Source organism: Bombus pyrosoma, linkage group LG11 (assembly GCF_014825855.1).
Source record: "Bombus pyrosoma isolate SC7728 linkage group LG11, ASM1482585v1, whole genome shotgun sequence".
In the NCBI taxonomy this organism is placed as follows: Eukaryota; Metazoa; Arthropoda; class Insecta; order Hymenoptera; family Apidae; genus Bombus; species Bombus pyrosoma.
The window spans coordinates 5,741,258-5,759,198 of record NC_057780.1 but is presented as its reverse complement, the minus strand read 5'-3'; the positions used below and the strand labels follow the sequence as shown (position 1 = coordinate 5,759,198).

The 17,941-nt window shown below is 38.6% G+C and overlaps 1 protein-coding gene across 1 annotated transcript in view; it reads left to right on the top strand.

Annotated features, from left to right (window-relative positions):
- LOC122573261 (protein rhomboid) overlaps window positions 1-17,941 on the top strand; it is a 491,317-nt gene that overhangs the window by 224,783 nt on the left and 248,593 nt on the right. The window lies entirely within an intron of this gene.

Genomic DNA, 17,941 nt, shown 5'->3' with positions numbered 1-17,941 from the left:
TCGATGTTGATATAAAGATGATTCGCACGAGAATTCTATGACAACTTCGAACAAATGTCCGTAGCACGTTTTCGTCGGTGTTGACTTAACGATGATTAAAAATACGGTTCTACGGTATCTGTGGATCGTTTCAGTACACACAGGTTGCTGGTAGAGCGATATATTATTGAAAACGATGTGTGTTCTGACTTATTATGATCGAATGAAAGTTAAATAGTTTTATAAAATCCATCTTTATAACTGCACGATTTCAATCGCTTAGAGGCCATGCTGATCAACGCCATGAGTTCGAACGCGTAGAAAAACGACAATTACAAATATCATTTTGTTTTTTTAATTTATCTTAGAACTTGTGGTTATTCGTGGCGTCCGTTTGCGATAAGCAAATTTATGAAAATAAGATTTCTTTTTTCAGCTGTTCAATGTTAATTATGTGCCTGGATAGCGTGAAACTGATAACTGCGTGAAAAGTGGACTAGGTCAGTCTGGCTCCCAAGAGACATACTTAATTAAACACAGTTCTTCCACGATGTAATAGCAGTAACGTTTATAACAATTTCGTAATATGACAAATTAAAATATTTATTTTAAAAAACATCGAAACGGTACCAAACAGAAATTAGAGATTCTATTAGAATATTCTTTTATTTTCCTACAAAAGGAACAAACATGGACAATTTTATCACCTTGGATCGAAAGGATAAACTTTCGAGTCTTCGCGTATTAAGATACGTTACATAATCTCTCTTTTATAATAACTAGAAATAAATTCCAGCATTGAGAAGAGTTCGACGATCGATCGTGAGAGATAAGCAATTAGTTGCGTGTAATTATACTTAACCTTCCGTCGATCAGATAAACGAGATGCAACATCCTTCGATATAAAAGTAGAAAGGCATATTGTACCAGCACGCAAAGTTCATATATCGCGCACTTTAGATGCTATCTTTTCTCTGGTTTGACATCTCCGCGTTTCGTGGCTGTCTGAAATCGACGTGAATCGGCGTCATCGCGGAAAAAAAAGATTAAAGTCTGATTGGCTATTCGTTTATTTAAACGATGATTCTTCAAACTTGCCTCGTTCATCGTAATTGCGCCACTCCACTTTGAGATGTAAAACAATAATATTACAATAACCGCAATAAGATGACGACTAAGAATTCTATATCTGACGAGTTATTTTACTGGCCGATACTTTGCATTTTTATTTAGCAAGTTATTTATCCAAAAGCATTTATCCCTTTTCCTCAAATTACTTCAAAATTCAGATCTTTCTTTTTATAATATTATATATTTATTTATAGAGAATATTGCTCTGATACAACATATAATTATTTTAATCGATCCATGCAAGTATCTCCCAAACTATAGATTATTCGAACAAGGGTTTCAAATAAAACTTGTCCTGTTTCAATGGGAACGTCTTATGGTGACCGTCAGATTTGTTTCAGTTTAGGTCAGGTATAGGCGTTTTTGAGATCTTAAGGTGACCTTTGTCTTCTTCTGAGTGGAACTCTTTTTTACATTCTTTTGTACACCACTCGATGCAGTTTTTAATTCTCCACGAAAAGGCATTATAGTTGTATCTGAAAATGCTTAGTTTAAAAGGTACTTCAATGTTACTTTCATCAAGCTGAGTACATAAAAGACAAGGAGAAGATAAACATAAACGCATAGAGATTAAAGTTAAAATATCTTCTGTACTAATAATTTCTCGATCCAGGTACCTTAATGCTTTTTTGCGAATTAAAAAAAGATGTGTAGTTTCATTTAAAAAAAAGAAAACACGAAATCTCAAAGGAAGGCCCACCTTAGAGATAAGATTTGCGAGCATCGCGAGATGTCCCACCTCGAAACGAGGTATGTCCTATCCGAAACACCTTTTCGAACAACGTACAGCGCAGGAGATATTTTCGTGGATCGATTCAACTCAGACAACATGCATAATCCATACGTTTTTACGTGATTACGATGTAAATATAGTGTACTATGCATATTATTGCGATGTAATACAATTTTAAACAGTTTCATACAACGCACATAATAAGATCTTTCTGCGGTTCGAGCACAATAACGAGCTACTATATATCTTACCCCAGAGACTCCCCAAGAATTCTACCCCATACTAGTATTATTCTTCGTAGAAAAAAATTGATCCTCTCTTACCCTCATGGTCGTGTCAAAGAGTATACGGCCATGCAAAGAAGAGAAAAGAAAATTGAAAGAGGGGCTGTACACGCACGTGTTGACGCATTTCCTGAACTATATCTTTCCAGTGATGCCAACAAGAAAAAAAAAGAGGAGGATGAAAAATGGCGGGTCGTTCGATCCGCGCAATATGAATATCCTTTTAAATGAATCAAGGAGGGTATCCGGCCAGTTTTTCACGGGCCACCCCCGGATTATTAGGTGAGCGAAAAATGCCCGGTGCCATTGCTTGAAAAACGAGCGATCCGACAGCCCTGCCGTATTGATCGTTACAAATAGCGCGAGCCGGAGAAGAGCCGCGTGGATTATCCCCTTTATATCGTGCTATTAATATTACTTTCTGCAGATCTTCTTCGACCCTCTGCCGACTCACCGGTGTCCATTCGAGGTTGGGACGTCGAACAGATCGGGCTTTTGCTCCAACCGAGGCACGACGCTGTCGTTTGATCATCCACCCTTTTCTCGTTCTGCTTTCCTTGTTGATGTTTTCCATTCCCCCGCTCGTTCAATTTTAGGTGGTTGAAAACGGAAGGCGTCCCAAAGCTTGACGCGAATACTGAAAAATCCAAAGTACAAGTACATAAGTGGCAATTCCCTATTCACTGCGTACATACATTATTATAATTTTATGGAGATAGCAGTTCAGTTGCACTTTTATTATATATGTATATTTGGTTTTATATTTCCACTAGTTCTTTCCTACACTGTAGTAACGTGGACGAGGGGTGTGGGGATGTCGTGCGAATTATAAACAAACGGTTGCTGAGCATGTGCGTGGTGGTACTAAGACGAAAGATACGAGGCTAAGACAAAAGACAAGGGGTTGCTAAGGGACGATAAACGAATTAACAGCAGTATGAGTTGAGAAGCCAGAGAGTGGGAATTGCGTCGTCGAGATAGTGTTGCTAGCGCTGTTGAGAGTCGAATCCGTGGTGACGAGAGTTGCTAATTAATTATTTAGTTGTCTTAATTATAATACGTTGTTGCGATTAGTTCATGTTAAATAACCATCGTCTCCTGTTTGATCCATTTATTATAAATAAACTAATCATAGTAGTACAAGGTACCACAATACGTTTTTGTACTTTGTCGACGTTCTGTTTTTATCGTTTATGACTCATTTACTGTGATAATCGAGACTGTAATATCGGCGGTATATAGCGACGGTGGAACGCTGAGATGGTTGGATGGATAAAAGAAAAAAGAATCGAACGCTGAATATATTTCTCATGGTAGAAAAAGTCATAAGGTAGGGGACACACCGTGGACGAGGAACCTTAAGTGCACCTTATGCAATCAGAAAATAATAGATTCCCCTGAAAAAGAAAAAAGAAATACGGTAGGGTATGTTGCAACGAATAATGGTACAAGAAACGAAAGTTGTAACGAACAGTTGCTAGGAATAAAGTCAGAATGTTACAACGAACGAACGTGTGATAAACACGGTAAAGGTACTGTTAATCGTCACTGAATACGTGGTACACTTAACTGAATTGACGCTGCAACAGATAATATCTTTAGTGCCACTTAATTAATTTGTTTTAGCATATCTCACTATACTTGACTGAAAATCCCACGAGCATGAGTAAAACCGGCTATTTAAAACCGTTGAAGCAACAACTTCAAGAAAAACTCTACGTCTTTATTTATGTATATCCGTGACCTGGAGACTGCTATTACGCGGAAATATTCTAAATAAGTAAAAGGTGCATATTATTGTACCCTTGAATATACATTATGTTTTGGGTTGCAAGGTCTAGGAACAAAGAAAATAATAAACAGATTTCTATTTGTGTTCCCTGCAGCCTCTAGCCAAAGCTATAAGCTTAACCTTTTTGGTAATGTTCTTTTGCTATAAATATACGAACGTGCTCCTTATCATTCCATTGTATAGTAACGCTAAGAGAGTAAGGATCTGAATCAGCATAAACTTATACATTATACTTATACTAATTTAATTATTTCAATATACTTCTCCATTACAAATTCATCCACTCGTTCTTCGATCAGTCAACCTCAACCCCGACAGAAACTACCGGATGTTTCGCTAAAATCGAACGTTCCTATTATCACTGTTACTGTTTATTAACGATAAGAAAAGCCGGCTGAGAAGATTTTCGATGGCTTAAAGGCGAGCACCTACCGACGATGAAAGAAACGTACATCGAATCCGCGTCAAAGGAAAACTTATTCTTTTTCAAGACAAGCTTCTTTCTTTCTTAATACAAACGAAATGCGCTATTTTTCGTAACGCACGTCGAAGGGCGCACGGGCGGTACGCGTGATACATTCGTTTTTCAAAGTAACGTCTCGCGTGGCGGACTGTAATAACAGGTAGAAATATTTGCGCACAGGAATTATCGTGTGTATGTGTGTACGGTAACTTTAAACGTCGCCGCGTTGAAACGAGTGTCGTTTGTCGCGTCTTTTGTTTTTCGATTTATCGTTGAACATTACATGCCGCAAAGGGCAACGAAACACGGGGGGGTTGAGTATGCTTTGCTTGTAGGAGGAAGTGTTGCCTCTGGGCGTTTCGTGTTGATGATGCAGAATTGCATGGTTCCCAGTAAGTACATGGTTTAGTAATGAAACGGTTATATTCGTGTTAATTCTGATTTGTTTGTGCTGGCTTCCTATCTCTCTCTCCCTCTCTATTCATTCCTTCTTTATGATTAATACGTTTCTATTGTATATAATTTAGTTTAAATATCGCGTAAAAAGTGGCGTTTTAATTAAAAGCTTGAAGCGCCGAACGATTAAATTTACATGAAATTGCAAATTTCAGTTAGACTTCTTGCCGATTTGTTACAATTCTACCGCATACACTGCCGTGTAATTAACGTTCGTATATTATTCCCATACATTATTAAATGTAGAAATTGCGTACGAATATTCGAGTAATAATTCCTGTTTATAAATATATTTAACAGCGAAGTCGATTTGCATAGAGTTTTAATGTCGCCAAGATGGCAACGCTAACTATAACGACTGAACGCAAAATAATTAAGGAGTTCGCGACTAATAAAAATGTAACTTCATTAGAGATGAAAGTCGGTATGGACGAGCCAACAATTATTTACATATAAATACGCGAACGTGCTATTAAAAGCTACTTACACCGGACCGACTGTTACGTTTCCTTTCTATAAATCTTTATCTTACCTAGTATCGTACGTGCTTTGAATACTGAAACGACATATCGATGTACTACGAAAATTTTTAAGGCGACCGTACACGAAAAGGCTCGAAAACTCTTCGAACTTTATTCAACGGTATACACTAAAAAATTGTATAATTTTGTTATATAATTATATTAATTATATAAAACTAGATCTATGTATATTGGTTTATAAAGATGCTTCGTAACGTCACTTAGCCTCTGGAAATAAAAATAATTTCAATTAAACAATACAAATGAGTTTTCGTATCGAGAATCAGGAAAATCGAACCATTTTTATCGACGTTACTTTCTCAAAACACTTTCCAACAGTTCAACGTAAGTTTCAAGCATCTTCCAAGTAAAGCCAAGTAAAACAAAATCGTTTTCAACGTTCGTCGCGGATACTTTCTCGCATTGAACGTGTTAAGCAAGAAAATTAATTATTCTCTTAACGTATAATAACGAGACGATAAAAAGCATCGAAGCTAATGAATAAAACAAACCAGACGAAACAAGGGAACAAAAGAGGCGGATAAGATTATTTCGGGTATTTGTAAGCGGATCTTTTGTTCGAGGACTTTTGTGCCCGGGCTTCTATTTCGGCGTAGGGTGCATCAGAACGCGGAGCGTAGCTTTCGAGGTCATGCTTCTCCCTTTGGACGCGGCGTTTTCCCCCTGTACGAAAGGCCGCGAAACAGAAAGTTACCGAGAGTGACGAGTCCGCTGGGAAATTTCCAAGTTTCCTTTTAATGGAATTATAAAGAGGAGCAGGCGTGACCATGTGACAGCTGACGAACTCGTGAAAATCCCTCGCGGGTAACACACGACGCGTTCCGGACGCGTATCCAACCCGCCAATTTTTCACCGTAATTATGTCCGCCCATGTTTCACTCTTATTTGATCGTCTTCGTCGAATTACGCTCTGGATAATCAACAAACTCGAACCAGCAAACTCCAGTAGGATTTTTCGGCTCTCTAGTTGCTCGCCATTCTGCGTAATTTAGCGGCAAAGGCGGGCAGACATTGTAGAAATGTTCGTTGATTTAATCGTTCGACTGCACGTTCGATATCAAAAGTTGCAAATGTGAATTCTGATATAGTTCGTTACAAGAGACGCGTGACGAAATTGTTTAACAACCACGTCGAGTTGAAACACGCAGAGATACTGTTAAAAGTAATGAAATATTTGATTGTCCGGGAAGTGTCTTTCTCTCGCAAACGCGTCTTTCACAACTTGTAATACTTGTGATAATTTTCCGAGATGTGGAAAATCGATATATTATTAAGGAGACATTATTTGAAGCGAGGAAATGACTGATCGTTCGTCCGAACAGGTCGCACCTTTTCTACTTAAATAGATTAAGCGTATTCCGGAAGCAACAGAAACTAATCGATAGAAACTATTCATTCGTACAAAGTTAGTACGATTACGGTATATTAAGGCACTAGTAGATATAAATAATTTAAATAATATACAACTTACTACAAAGCTTCGTAACAAGATCAATCATATTCGATTACGAAAATTGAATTTATAAACGTGTTAATACGTAAACGTAGCGACTAATTGATACAAGCTTTGGTAAATCATATTCCATCTCGATTTAACTTCTTCCATCGATGAATTAACGACAATACCGCAAACCTGCAAAAAGAACTTACAGTGTCGTTGCATTTACTATATAGCATTTTCATACTTTATTAATCACTTAAATCCAAGTATATCGAATTTCCTATCGCTTAATAATAATTGCAATGTATTGCCAGAAAATACGGGTACAAACACTTGATACCATCGAAACAAAATGCAAAGCCAGATAGAAAAACGTTCCATTGGGAAATACCGATACGTGGCGATACCTTTTGTAGCCGCTGTAAATACTTAAATCCTGTTAATTGACGGTCACAGCGACCGTAGCGAAATTAGCCGCGAAATTAATCAACGTGATTTAACGTTCAAATTATAACGCGTCCATGTCGGTAGTCATTCGAAAGTGTTCCATGAGGGTAATTACAGATTGGGATCGCGCGTGCCAAGAGAAAAACGTATAAAACGTAAAGTGGATTTAACGCCCGAACAACTTTGCACTATAAATGCTAATGGCTCCGGCTCGCAGTTAGTTAACCACCTGGCCCCGTAGTTCCACGCGTCTTTACTCAAGCCTGAATCAAGAGAGAGAGTCTTGTTCTCGGCTTACGCTGGGTAAACTCGGAACTCGAACTGTCTGACGGAGTAAAAACAACTTCCTGCCTGGAGAAAAAATTGACGAACGGTTCAACGTCTTTGCGTTTCCGCGTAATACGCCCCTTATTTAATTCGTCGTGTTAATAAATTAGTAAACTAAACACAAGAATAATTAATGGTAGAACTACCGACCCATAATACGTAAATACCAAATGTCTTCTATACGATGAGAGCGAAAAAGTGAGCATACACTTAACAAAAATGGGATTTGTATAACGTTGAATCACCTACAGATATACTTACAGACAGATATATATGTTTTCTCGCTATTAATTTGCGACGCTAAATGCTTCCATATTTTTGCCATCGACTTTCAATCTATGCAACGTATTATATGTAAGGAGTTCCTTTACACGATATCGGCGGAAAATAAGTAATCGTGTGTACGACACGTGCAAAGCCGTCACGAACCGTAATAACAATCGTAAAAGGGGTCAACCCATGTGAGTCTTAATACGACAGCATTATCCGACGTCTCCTTACCTTCTAGAAGGTAATATCACCTAATATCACTTTGGGGATTAAGTTAATCGAAGAAACGGGGTCAGTGGTTCGGGATAGGAGAGAAAAATAGTTTAGATTTCGCACGAGGAGACTAAAAGATCGACTCGATCATTCCGCGAGCAGCAATTTTCCGTCGATGCAAACGGACCAGAAATGAGACTGTAGATCATCGAGGATCGCGCGGTGTGTAATGGCATTACGTGGGCGCGTCGAGCGCGAAAGAATCGCGTGCCTTCTCCTACTGTAAGGCCGGGGCAGTCGGACGGCGAAGAAGATTGTCTCGAGGATAAGTCGAGGCCATTAAGGAGAGACGCCCCTCTGCTCTTTCATTAAGCTGCCCTTCTGACAGGTAGCCACGAAAGCTTCTCCTTAAACCGCGACGACGCTCGACTTTATTCTCGACCGCAATGCGGAAACGTGGCACGTCGACGGCCGTACAGCCGGACGTCCCGGAGAAAAGCACAGTGAAGAGGAAACAGCTGATCGATAACGGAGACGAATGTGCCGCTGGATACGCCGTTAATTGAAAATAATACGGAACGGTTTTCCTATCCGTATCGCGATCGTGTTCTCTAATACACGTTCAGGCATACGGAATTAATAGGAGTCTAATCTAGTTTGGTTTTACCGTAACTATGAAATTAGGTGTTGAACGGAGTAAGAAGAGCCAGATAAATACTAGCTATTTTGTCCTAATACGTGTTCTCTGATACACGTTCAGGCATACGGGATTGATAGGAGTCTAATGTAATTTGGTTTTACCGTAACTGTGAAGTTAGGTATTGAACAGAGTAAGAAGAGCCACATAAATTCTTGTTATTTTGTCCTAATGCGTGTTCTCTGATAGGCGTTGAGGCATGCAGGATTAATAGGAATCTAATCAAGTTTGTTGTTACTGTAATTATGAAAGTAAATGTTGAACAGAGTAAGAAGAACTGGATAAATTCTAGCTATTCTCTTCTAATACGTGTTCTTTGATTAATATTTATTTAATATTAATTAAGGATTAATAGGAATTCAATTTAGTTTGTTTATTGATACTGTAATTATGAAGTTAAACAACAAACGTTAAAATTGAACAGAAAAATATCACTCGACTACGAGGAGATGGAATATTGATTCGGTCGTGATTATGTCACGCTACTATGTTTAAATATTTTTCACATCTTCGCTCCCTGCACTAATCGAACGTATCGTAGCAAGAAAGAATCTTGTTCACGTTCGCCTTAAAAATATATTCTTTGATCAATGGAATCTTTAATATCTGCCCACTACGTTTCAGCTTTTTATTTAAAAAAAAAAACATTTCTACGATACACGAATAAATAAATCACACGATTACCTTAAACGCGTCTACAATGATATCGTACAACTATCGTCTAAACAAATCATAAATTTATAAAATAATCGGAAGAATTCTATTTGTAGATCCATCAAATTTCTGTTCGATACTGAACCAAGAGATAACTCGCTCTATCGTTAATTTAATACCATTAGAATATTAGAAACGTCGATATTAAAATTGTACAATTTGACGAGAATCGCTTCTGTTACGAGTTCCTCGATTAATTCGTTTCATCAATTCATTCGTATCTTCGTGTCGTATATAAAACGATCGTTTAATTCGTTTCACTCGCCCGCGCATCGTTTCATCGTTAATTTCCATCCTGGCTAGGATATTGAAATTCTCGCTTTAAAAAAAAACCAAATCAACAAATTCCTCAAGAACCGTTTCTCTTGTAAATCCGTCGGTTAATTCAACAATAGAGAATTCTCGGTAATTTCGTTGACTAAATCCACGAACGGTAGACAAAAGCGACAGCGATTGGAGGCCAGGGTCACGTGTGTCGGCTGAAAGGGTAGGGCAGAATCCGGTGGAACGCAGGTATCCGCATGTATATGCATTATGTAATCACCTTACGGGAGCGGTAAGGCTCGCTCGTTCGCTCGCGAGCGCGTGTAATCCTCGGCAGGTACGCACGGAGGACAATGGCGCATTAACCCAATGTTCGTAGTGTCGGTGGTGTGTAGTACGTCAAGACGGTCCAATGGGAGAGCACATCTCCACTCGTGCTCATTGTCAGTCGAGTGCCGTTGCCATTGTGCCATTCCTGGCGCACACTCACGCTCTGCCGCGTTTCACGTGTCTCCCTGTGGCGTATTCTGCCGCCTGTTGTGTATACTCTGTCACGTGACAATTTCAATATACTCCCGCATATATATCCTCGACTATGACGCAGCCGTCGGATCGCTTCCCATTAACACCTTCCGCGTCTACCGCAGCGACCGGTTTACGCGCTAAATTACAGACACGACCACTTTTTAAACCACTCTTTTCCGTCATCAAACTTTTCCTCCCATTTTACAGAAGACACATTCTGCCTACAAGCTGACGAATTTGAATACACCAGAGCCTCGCTTATTCGAACTAATAGGAAGACAAGGATAATGGAACTGATCGGTCTTACGATATGAAATGTTAATCGTTCGAGTATACGGATTAAAATTAGTCGACAGATTCTTCGAATATCTACGTACTTTGTATCTTTCTGGCTGCCAAGTCACATAACTTCATCGACGCAAGTAACTGCATAGGTTTACGTTCGTTCTGTACTTGGAGACATCGAAGCTGCTTTTCGAATGTTAACGAATGCTTTGGCATTAGAAGTCACCTTTTCATTGCCACTTTCGTTCGCTGCTTCCGCTTGTACAGAATCGTCGTCATTGTACCGTATCTTGAATTGAATTAACGCAATAGAAATTAGTATAAAAATTGGCTAACCTCTGCGTGTTTACTTGGTAAAGGAAATTTAATTTGTCACATAGTACTCCTTTTTTTTTTTTATTATTCGAACGATTTGAAAAGTAGTGGGCGAAATTGAAGCAGAAGAGCAATATGACCCGCAAAATTGACGCATCGTTCGAATATTTACTTAACTGAGTGCCATTCGATTAAGGGGTGGCAGAGTATCGAGAACCGATGTCCTAATTATCAGTTTCCTTCCCCAAACTCTATTAAGTTGACTTCGATTATAACTTGGTCCGAAGTTGGGGAAAGTTTCTCGCCCACCGAGGTCGCCGAGTCCTGATTACATTTGATTGTTCGAATAATGTACAGTCGGTCGCAATAAAGCCGTCAATGAGTTCCATTTTCGTCTCTTTATCACTTTCGCCGAACAAATTCGACAGCTTTTGCTATAAAACTTCGATCTATTTCGCCTATTCCCTTCGCGATATCTTTCTGCTTACGATACCTTTGATTCTTCTATGTAAAATCCTCCTGATTTGCCATTAAAACTCTGCCTCTGTTACTTTACTATAGCTTCTCGCGCGGTAATCTTTCCCGCACGAAGGTAATAACGAAAATAAGCTTTAACGGGGACAATTTATGACAGAATTAAATTTACATAAATACGGAGATTCGACGGTGAATATAAAATACAATAGCGAAGATGTATCCTGCTTTTAAATGCCAGTTTCAGTTAATTAAAAAAATTAGTTTGCCACGTCCATTTGCCGAGGAGCGTACCATTATTTTCTATAATTTCAACGATTTTGTAAAACGTTTCCTCTCTGCGTATCGCGTGATTAAGATTCTTTATGTAAATTACTATACCCAATGAGTTTTACGTTTAACGTTATTGTTCTATTTAATGCAATTCACTCAGCTATGATATAAACCGTCGTTTCATTTTTAGGACAAACAAATGATCGTTCTTTGTATAATGATAAAATAGAATTTTACTTTTTAACGAGATAATTTAACCGACGTAATGACGTGTGTGCCTCGACTGATAAATTCAGTCGCATGTAGAGCAGTTGCTCTTATAAAGTTGCTTTTCTTAAATAACTTGCCGCGCTGTGCTACTTTGATACTTTATAATTGAATGTAAACAGCGTGCATACACTTTCATGTTTGACTTGCGTGTTAATTTCCGCGGACGCAACTTCATATCCCATCCCTCGGTTTATCGCGATACCTGCCGCTATATTAGGGAAAGACCCCTTGAAATACTTCGCGCAACTCCAACTTTCCACGTAACAGGAAAGTCGTCTCGTTCATTTTTAACATCGCCATTTATTCTCGACTAAATCGTTGATATATCGACATTTCAAAAAATCCATAGAAACGTAACGTCCTCTTTGCTTTCGCGATCACAGGCGAAGACACAGCGACGGTGCAAGAAATATTCGATTCTATGGTTCGCGGAACAGCGGTTAAAGTAGCTTCGTTTAATTTCATTTAATTCAGGCAGCGAATATTCTGGCGGCGGCGTACCAATTTGTTGCGCGAAGGTCGGCGACGTTGTAGACTCGCGCCGCGAAGAAAAAAGAAAGTTCTGCTAATGAAGGGGATAATGGATAGTAACGTTGATGAGTTTTAACACTCTGCCGAGTATTGTAATTCATTTCGTGTCGTTTTCTCCGTTACCGCTCCGGGTTGATCGATGAAAATTTCAGAATATCCCGAGAACGTTCCCGATCCTGGAAAATATCGCAAACGCGAGATTAACCTGGCGAATATTTCCGTTCCGTTTGCAGCGTAATATTTTGTTTTAAATATCACGAGACCGACGTCATCCCGTTTGGAAGTTAATTTATTCGTTCGTCGATGGGAAAAAGCTCACATATCTATAGACATCACGACTAATTTGATAAATTTTGTATTTTGTATTTAATATAAATATCTTCCTCTTTTTCCTCTTTTTCTTGTTGTTTTATCTTATCAATGCCGAGTTAACAGGAATTTTACGCTTTTATTGAAGTCAAAAATGATATTTTTAATAGAATTTTAATCTTATGAAGCTCTCCTTCAATTTCCTTATAGGTATAGGTATTGATATATGAAAATTATCAAATTGCGCATTCTATTGTATGTAGTTCAAGGTTAAATTCGACTTTAATTAAGTAAAATCTTGTATAATACGAGATAGTTCGACTTACTCTAGTTCATACGGTGGTGTAGGGTTTCAATGCTTTGAAACTCAAGATATTAATCACATGTTCCTATGAATTTGCCTTTAGTTTCGTGGACGTGGTTATTACGTCGAATATTAAAGTCAAATTCTCTGGATCCGTGGATTAAAACGTATATTTCGTCCGCTAATAAATCTGATATTCGGATTCGATGTTTATTCGAGCAATTTCAGCAACTTATCGTCGGCTGAAATGTACAGTTTGACCCAGTGATTCTGAGAATTTGACTTTAATGTTCGACGTTGTAACTACACATATATACACACGGAACTAATGGCAAATTCATATGTGCCCTGGTAAAAGGAGGTTCAAAGTGCAGAGAAGTCAGTTCCAACTTTTACATGGCTTTCTTTCAGGCAAAAGTATACTCTTTGCAACGAGACCAATCCCAATTTCCTAGAATAACCATTATCTTCACAATTTAGAATTGAAATCGTTTCAAGCTTCCACGATGGTGATATATTTTGATAATGGATTTTCGTGATAAGCGATCGTGTTTGAATTTTGCACTCGCAGCTTGAACATTTTCTGATTTTGCCCCGAAGAAGTATAGAATGCAGTGTCCGCGAAACGTCGTGCCAAAATGCAAACGCAAAGAGCAGGTTCGAAGTCGAAACACGATTGGCTTACCTCGGGAAGCCAATATCGAAAATTATTTATTACACCGATAAAAGTAGTCGAACGTCTTTAATCGACTTATACGAAGCTCGCGTCACGTATGATTACCGTCCCGAGTCGTCAGGTACATTTTGGTCTACGCACTTCGATTTACTTCTTCCCGGGACGATTCCGGAATTTTCTGCTGCTTTAGACTTCCCTCCTTGACTCGCTCTCTCGAGCAGAATGCGCCTCCTTTTCGATCGTACGTGCCATGGGATCCAAATATTTGAACGCTGCGTAGGATCATCGGCATTCATCGCGCGAGACCTTAAAACGCTTCTGGAAGGAAGGAAGGAAGGAAGGAAGGAAGGAAGGAAGGAAGGAAAAAAAGAAAGAAGTAAGTTTGTCCATTTGAACGATTCCTACTCCTCGTGACTCATAATATGGCTCCAACAATGGCTGAAATGATCTTCTTACTCCCGTCCGAGTAATCAGAAAAAGTACTCTCTGTATGTTTATCTCGTTAAACGAATTACGACAGCGCGTTGAAAATCTAAATTTTATTTGATGATCGTATTAACAGGATCGTACATTCAAAGGAAACTTTGTTTTTGGCGAATTTCTCGTTTCTCATCCGATTTAGGAATTTATATGTATTTTTAATTAATTTATTATTATTATATTTATATCATTTATATAAATTTATGTATAAGAAATTATTGATTATTTAAAAAGAAATTGCGACAGCTCGTTAGTGATCGCGTTGCTTGCTACCTTTTTATTTCGTATGCTTTGAACATGACAAACATACGTCGTATTCGAATGAAGCGTAGAATATCTAAAACCGGAGCAAACTCTGAGATAACGATCTCTACCGACAGTCGGCATAATGAAATCATTAAGAAATAACAGAACCAAGGGAAGGAATAAATAAAAGCAGAGAGTCGAGAGGAATGAAGATTACACGTTAAAAAGAGAACGTAACATTTTCGAGATCCGCCTCTCGAAGGAAGACGCGCGAACCGAACTGGCTGGAAGAAAACGAAAAGGGGAAAAACTTTCCGAGAAATGAGGGAAATACATGTGCACATATTCATACCTTTAAAACGAGTCTCTTAATGGTGCATCGAAAAAATGAAGCGGAAAATGAGACCGAGAGGAGGCTTTGTCTTTCGAGAAATAATTTGAACGAGGAAGAAACGCGAACGAAACGTACGAGAACGAAGGGCAATGTAAGTAATCGTGCACCGACTTTCGTTCTGTGGCTCGCGATGAGGATACCAAAAATTAACGGAATTCCAGCGAACAAAATTAAACGATAACAAAACGTCGTGTGTCGCGTGTTCGCGGGAATTTTATGTAAATTTCATCGAGAGCGAAGTGGAAAACGCGATGAACTTTCACGCGGTCGTGACTACGAAAGAAATAAGCTCTCGAAAAGATAGGAGGTCGCGTGAGTATCGGCATTCCATTTCGTTTAGCGTGGCCGCTTGAATATATTCGCCCTGGCGGCGATCTAAACGCTTAAAGGGGGATGCACGGTAATTTATAAAATACGACGACGTATCGATCACGCTTTTACACCGTGGCAATCGCCGTGAGCTAGCGGATTTCTCTTTTCTTTTTTTGTTCCTCCTTTTTTTTTTTTTTTAATACCTTCGCGATATTAATTGCAGACAATAATCGCGATGAAACGCCCACGAGAATTAATCGTCGGTAAGTTCATTTCTTGGCTGCTTTTTGTCACGTACCTCGATCACTGATCCGTGACGTTTTCTGGTTTGCATGCTACGTTTCTACGTACTTCGTATATTTCGTTATATCGATTCTGCGCTTTTATCGAGCTTTTTTCACCTATTAGAACCTATAACTATCGGCCAAGTTATAGCGATTGAACGAACTTTTCGATTATCAGGATATCTGCCTGGTTGCTGAAAAAGTGATGGATTTTGAAATTTAATTTTATTCGATTGTATTTGAATATACAGTGGCTACCAAAGGCATTTGTACGCTATTGTTTTTATTACAGCACTGATCAGTTAAGTTGAATAAATACTACTACTTTATTCTCGCGTTTTCCTAGGTAAAAGCTCTTTTTAGAAACAAGCAATTATTATCCAAGAAAATAATTCGCAATGAAAGAGAGGCACAATACCAGAGAGACGCGATCTTGCCGATGTCCCCTCCCAACGGATTATGTAACCATCGTCTGTCTGTCGTTCTAATCGATTTACAACCCTCTGTTACGTTTACACCCTTTGACATCACTGTGTCGGTTTGTCATGGAACCACAGACACCTGATATCGATATATTCTAGCAGTATCAATTGAATAAACCTACCTTTCACAACATCCACGTTTCATATTTTGCGATATTTATAGTCGTTCGTTATTTTCAATTCATCGGAAAGTTACTAAATTATTAGATTATTTCTTCGTAATTATACCGCTAGAAACTTCATTTATTTCAATTATAAATTTCGAACTTTATTTCAATTAACAGCTTGGAAGAGAAGATGAAACCTTAAACATCGAATGTTAATCATAATTACTCGGTATTACAGCAAGAAGCGAAATAAGAAAGTGGAACAACAAAAGCGAAAAAGTTTGATTCCCCCTTTTTCGTTAATGTTTCGCCGTATCGTCCTCCTTCTCGTTCGTCGTAATTTTGAAAACCGTACTAGAAACGCGGTATTCATGCGACAGGAGCACAAGGCGCGCTATTAAAATTCGTAGTCGACGCCGATACGGTGGCAAATTTTGAGACGGCGTCTGGCCAACTATTTCGCAAACGTCTGCGGCGTTATCAACATTAACCGGCCCGCAGGCGCTCTTACATTATTAAATACGATACGAGTTTTATCCTGATAAAGGTACATTGTAGCCGATGCATTTTTATAGTCGTGTATCACGACCGGGACGTGCGTCTTTTATTAACATTGTTAAATTATAAAACGTTTCCACGGCGGCGCTGTTCGTTAATTCTTTCCCCTCCTCTTTTTCTCCTTTTATCTTCCCTTTGTTTTTTAACATTTTAACGCCCGACATGGTTTACCGACGAAGAAAAAGCGTTACGAAAAAACGAAAGCACAAAGAAATATGGCCTGACGCCATTCAGCATAATGTCTGCTACACTGGTTCACCAAAGTGCTTTCTTGTCGTGGAAAACATTTATAAGCATATCGCGCGTATGTTATACAAAATACTTCGAAATTTCATTAACATTGTAACAGCTCCTAGGTATCATATGATCGTATAAAGACTTTAAACATAAAACGTACTATTCTACTGAGCTAATAAGATGTATTATGTATACATCGCATGATTTGTATAAAACATTTCGAAATTTCACCAATTAATGAGACCAATTAATGAGCCGCGATCAATTGGTCAAATTTCAAACCAACGTGAAGACGTATATACTGAACGTATTACGTAAAACGTACTACATATCGACATATTAAAATGTATTATATATCGCGTATGTTATCGGGTGTGTTGTAGGAAACATTTTGAAATTTCATCATTTTTATCATGAAATTTCATCTTGACGGGCTTGTCAAGTTTGCTCTGATAAAATTTCAAGCGAATCTGAAAACCCTTAAAAAAGAGTTACAAGATATTTACCGCGAGCAAACGTAGTAGAAAATTATTACACCGCGCTGGTAGCCATCTTAAGCGTATAATTAGCATTACAGACGGTACACCGTGTTCAATATTTTCTCCTCTTAATATGACGAATAATTGATCGTTGGAATATTTTGATAAACTCTACCAAGCGTATAATCGTATTAAATGTCTTAGAACTTCCATGTACGTACATTTTCAAAGCGGTTTCAAATTTTTACCGATATAATAATGATGCTCGCGTCTCGTTATATTGGCAAGAAAATTTTAAAAGGTTTTCTGCCACACGCGTAATGTATTCATAAAATTTTACTACGAGTGTTCGAGTACCTCTACGAGCTACTGTATAATGTAAGCAACTCGAGCGAGAAACCATCAGGAGCTTAGATCGCTCGAATCGAGCAAGGACGCCTCTACAGGGATGGTTTAGCTTTTTTTAAAAGCGGAACTTTCGATCAACGGCTATTTATATATTCTTGAAATGTCAGCGCACGCAGCTATCGACGCGCCTGTTTTTGCGTAAACCGTGATAACTGTAAACTTTTCTGTCACGAGTATGAATGATTTAACGTCACCGAAGACCGATAAATAGCCGAGATTTCACGTAGCCCGGAATCGAT